Source organism: Brassica oleracea, chromosome C3, assembly GCF_000695525.1.
Source record: "Brassica oleracea var. oleracea cultivar TO1000 chromosome C3, BOL, whole genome shotgun sequence".
Classification (NCBI taxonomy): domain Eukaryota; kingdom Viridiplantae; phylum Streptophyta; class Magnoliopsida; order Brassicales; family Brassicaceae; genus Brassica; species Brassica oleracea.
In genome coordinates, this window is record NC_027750.1 from 57,878,192 (window position 1) to 57,883,930 (window position 5,739).

Below are 5,739 nucleotides of genomic sequence, written 5' to 3' on the forward strand. Positions count from 1 at the left end.
GGAAAAAAACTTGATGTCATACCTTAAATTGGTGAGATAAGTTCCTTAGTATACATAAGGTTTCTCCAAGCACACAGAATCACAAACGAAAGTAACCTAAACCAGAATCGTTAGCTTCTATGACTCTATGAACCATAAAAAAATTAGAATCAAAATCTTGGGTTTTTTTTAGCTCATTGTGGAGAGAAAGTGAGAGATATGTTGTGTTTAGTTCACAAGAATAGAAAAAGAAGAAGGGGTAAATCGATTTTGGGAGCATTAAGAGCTTCAAATTGGTTGTTCATGGTGGTTGTGGTATTGATGACAATGACAATCTTGTAATTACTTGAAGATGATGAGGGTGAGAGAGTAAAAATGTCATTTTCGAAAAAAAAAAGAAAAAAAAAATTGATGGCATTTTCGTAAATTATATGAACTTGTGGGGTGAATAAGGCAAAGCCAATTTTCAAAAAAAAAAGTGGTTAGTTTTGTGTTTAACTTTAAGTTATAGGTCAATTCTGCAAAAAACCCTTAAATATTTTATCAAAAGAAGTAAATATACACTTATATTCCTATGGTTAATTAATCTAGACATTAGGGTTTAGGGTTTAGGTTTAAGATTTAGAGTTTAAGGTTTAGAATTGAGAAGTAGGGTTTTGGAGATAAGATTTCAAATTTAAAAAATTAAAAAAAATTAAAATTTTCAAAATAGAAAATGTTATTTTGGTCATTTTAGTTTTTGAAATCTATTTTTGTGATAAAAATTAAAAAAAATCTATTTGAGAGAATTGTTTTAATCGTCAACTAATGAAAACGAGAGCCTGTTAGTATTATTTGTGTAAATAATTATTTTATTTATAATGAGAACGCACAATTGTTCTGGCGAATTCCGGCCGTTGATGTTGATATTTTGTGTTATTTTTTAGTGAGAATTTATTGACTGGTAAGCCTAACGGGGTTAGTCGAACAAAGACTTTGTAACGGGCCGAAATTGTTACAAAAACTTCGCCCATATTAAGGCTGTACTGTAGTATTCAAGATTTGGTAAGACATGCGTTTAACGTGGGGGACTGGGGACACACACACATGTTTGTAGCGCGCTGAGCGTGCGAGTGGTGGCTGAAAAGTGAAAACACTATTATTTTGGCCTAGCTTTTTATGCTGAAAATTATTCAAGAAGTTGGTGTCTTATTTCATAGTCCACTAAACAGATTTGGTTGAATGATTGAATATTTCTTTGGAATTAGACTTTAGCAACTTGTCATTCATTTTGTAAATAAAATACATGGCCTAGTAGTGGCCACGACCACATAATATGTTTTCATCGATTTTTTGGATTCGAATATGGAGCCCACTATATACTCTGATAATAACCAAAGACCAAATGATTTGGTAACATATAGAAAATGATATCAAAAGATTCGATTAGCATTACAACTAAACAAACACTACTAGCTTCAATGTTCTATATTTGTTAAAATATTTTCCAGACTTCACAAATTATGATGAGAATCACATCTAATTTATTGGTTTAGCCCGAAGTTGGTTTGAAGTTTTCCAGACATGATACATGTTGCGAAATTGAGAAAAGAAAGTTCTAAAAACGGTTTTGTGACCAAACAATTTATTTTGGGCTGAAGTCCAATAAGGCCCCTTCCAGATAGCCGGAGTTGCATATTATGATTGACAAATTTTCATATCCTTCGAAGCTGGAAGCAAATGATCGCACAAGGTTTTTTATTTTTGATGAGCACTAGGGTTTTACATTTTGACATGAGTATTTTACAGATTACTCGTACTACTTCTTTTTTTTTTTTGGTAAAATGTTAAATTTATTATACCAGATTTTTAATTTTTTACAGAAAAACGAAGAAGACAAGTAACGGAAGAACAATAATTAAACTAAATAGAGCATCTATACAAAAATCTGATTCTAAACGGAAGAAGAAAGATCAAAGAGAAGGACCGGAAGTAGCGTAGCGTCGATGGTCCAACGCAGAGGTATGAGCGGACTAAGCTCCCGGTTGCCGCGAGCTCCCAGAGAGAAAGGCACCTCTAAACCTTGAAGCACCGTGCAAAGGCCTACAGCTTCCAAGAGACTCAATCATCAACACCAACACCAACACCAACACCTCGTATTACTTCTTTCTTTCCAAACAAATATTACTTCTTTCCAAACAAACATACAATTACTCGTTTCTACGTTACCGGAAAACAATGTATTTTACAGAATTTTTCTTCTTGTGTTAGTTTTAAGTTAGTAACCTTTTCGCGATAAACAAAGAAAATACAAACATTAAATGTGATTCCGGGTAGAATTCACCTGGATACATTAACACTAAATGAAAGTTCCAAACATAATTCGTTAGAAGGTGTACTTATGAAACGTGTAATCAGGAAAGATCCATAAAATAATTTAACATGGGGCACAATATATATATATATATATATATACATTAATTAATTATAAATTAATTTATTCATTAAAATATATGTTTAGTTATATTGTGTTATATTTTATAAAATTACATTTTAAAAGAAATATTTATTGTAAACGAGTCATATAAAAGAGATAAATATTTTTATAGTGCTAAATAATTTTCAGTAATATTAAAAAGTAAATATTATATATAATTTTATTATGAAAACATGTATTCATTTTAGTTTGTATTAGTTTAAGTGTTGAAAAATATAAACTTGATAAAAATAATTGTTAAAATAAAACTTAAATAAAGTAACTTTATTTTAAAAAAGGTAAAAACCAATATTAAATAAAAGAAAAAAAGAAAATCATTTCTGTTAGATAACAAAAACAAAGGAGAAGTGAACATTTATTTTACAAAAGGGTGAGTAAATATAACAAAGTGTGTAAAAAGAGTCTAAAAACGAAAACAAGTTCACGTTTCGAAATTGAGTTACATGGAGCACCACTCAACCATATAAGGGCAACATTATCAGGTTCGTTAGCTTAAGTCCTTAGGATCTAAGGGCAACATTATCAGGGTCGTTAGCTTAAGTCCTTAGGGATTAAAAGATTTAATTTAAATCAAAATTGCATTAAAATCGCTGGGACGCGTCCGTTTCGTCCTTAGCTAACATATTTTTTTTTGTCCTTAGGTGATACGTGTCGGCAAGAGAATTGTTGAAGAGTTTTTGTTATGGAAAAATCAAATTGGGATCCAGATCGACATTTCTCGTCTCTCTCTTATTCTCTCTGGCGGCGATCGAAAGGGAGATTTAGCTCTCAACGGCGCATCTCCTTCGTGACCGTTGTCCCGTCGACGAACCTCCTCCCAAGTCGTCTCCGTCGACGAATCTCCTCCCACGTCGTCTCTTCTCGACGAATCTCCTCCCAAGTCGTCTCCTCTCGACGGATTTCATCCCGAGGCATCTCTCTGCGATTCGAAGGTGAAAGGGTATGTGTTCCTCCTCCTTATGATTTGCATGTATTTGGTTTATGTTTTCGATCTACTTTGGACGAGGTTTGCATGTATTTAGACTGTGATTTGCTTGCTTTGCAATAGATTTAGGGATTTCGTATCATATATGTGTGAAAGGGTATGTGTGATTGATTGTTGTTTATCTCATGAAACTGAGATGTCTGTTTACATGTTTGCGAGGTTATTAGGTGAGGTGAGGTTCGATCACCAGGATTGTATTAGCAAGGAGATCAAAGAGAAACAACCATTTCCTCCACAGTTTAAGGTAAACTTCTTTCTCTTCATCTCGAATGTAATGTAGTTTATCTCATGAAGCTGAGATGTTTGTTTACATGTTTGCGTTTTTTTTCTATGTTTTGTTTGCGACCAAAGCGTTTTCTTTCTATGTCGAGTCTGTTTTGATTGTCACTAAAGAGTGTAGTTTGTTTGCAAGGCTAGTTTGTTAGGTAGTTAATGCACTTGTACTTAGATAATTATGGTTGTGTAATAAGATGAACTTTTGTAGTTAGGTCATTATGGTAGTTAATGAACTAGTTTGTTAGGTAGTTCACAATCTCGAATGAAAAGTAGCTTGTATGACAGTTAAAACGTCTAGTTTCGAGTCCATTTTGATTGTGACCAAAGCGTGTAGTTTGTTTTGATTCCTTTATCAATTAATCTATTATGTTTACTTGCAAACTTGTTCTTTACTTGCTTGTATGATGTTTACTTGCTCGTATGTACTTGCAAACCTTTATCAATTAATCTATTATGTTTACTTGCAAACTTGTTCTTTACTTGCTTGTATGATGTTTACTTGCTCGTATGTACTTGGAAACCTTTATCAATTAATCTATTATGTTTACTTGCAAACTTGTTCTGTACTTGCTTGTATGATGTTTACTTGCTCGTATGTACTTGCAAATCTTTATCAATTAATCTATTATGTTTACTTGCAAACCTCTAACTGTTATCTTGTAATTTTTTGTAGTTCTCGGATTACAAATGGGTCTTGATTACAACTATTCACAACCTTCACAGGATGAGACGTTTGGTGGGGCAGAGACGGACAGTGAGTATAATGAAGTCGAATCTCTCATTCAGCAAGACCAAGCTCAGTTACACGAAGCTCTCATTCACCAACAGGAAGCTCTCATTCAGCAAGACCAAGCCCATGCGTTTGTGTACCCTCCGCAGCCGGAGGTTGAATTCGGATTTCCACAGATATGCTATTGTGGGAGTGAACCGAAGATAGCTAGGTCTAGCATCGAACCAGGTCGCAGATACTACACATGTAGAAATGCAAACGATGGAGAGTGTCATGTGTGGAAATGGTGGGACGAGGTTGTAATGGAGGAGATGCGAGCTAGAGATAGACACACACTTCAGTTAGCTGAGAAGGTAAATTCTATGACATTCTTCAATGACCAGGCTACTGAGCAGAAGCTCGTTAGATTAGAGAACATGGTGTGTGAGTTGGCCAAGAATAAATCAAAGTGTAGCTTAGATTACTTAGTTGCGGTTATTGTTATGGTCTTTATTTTCATAGGTCTCATCATCGTATTTGTCTAATGTGTTATGGTTATGGTAACTTCTTTGTAATGACTTCGGGTTTGTGATGTTATGGTTATGGAAACTCATAAGTAAAACTTCATTGTAATGAACTTTTTTTGTAATGACTCCTAATAGTTTATGGCATTGAAACAATATGCACGTTTAAAATTCAGAAGAAGTGAACCTATAAAGTTGTTGAAAATGTCAGGAGGCAAACATGTTGTGTACCTAAAAAGTAGTTGAAACGTTCACAAGACAAATAATGGACAATCACAAGATTGAAAGTAGTTGAAACGTTCACAAGACAAACAATGGACAATCACAAGATTGTAACTTCATGAACCTATAAATGTGACGGATATCAGGGTCGAAAAAATTATAACTCCTCTACTTCCTTCTTATATTAAAAACAAAATTATAACTCCTCTGCTTCCTTCTTATATTAAAAACATTGCCTTCTTTTTCATTCAAAATGGCTTCTTCTTCACATTATCATTATAACCAAAATGACGATGATCCATTTGAAAATATAAAATGACGATGATCGATTTGAAAATATTTTTGAAGATTTCTTAGAAATCCCAGATATTATTCTCAAACCGAGAGAGCAAAAAACACGTATCTTTATTGAGAGAAAGCAGGAAGAAGGCCAGGACCAGCTTTGGAATGATTATTTTAGCGAGACTCCAACATTCCCGCACAATATTTTTCGGAGACGGTTTCGAATGAACAAGACATTGTTCTTGCGTATTGTGCATCGTCTCGAGCAAGAAGTGGATTATTTTAA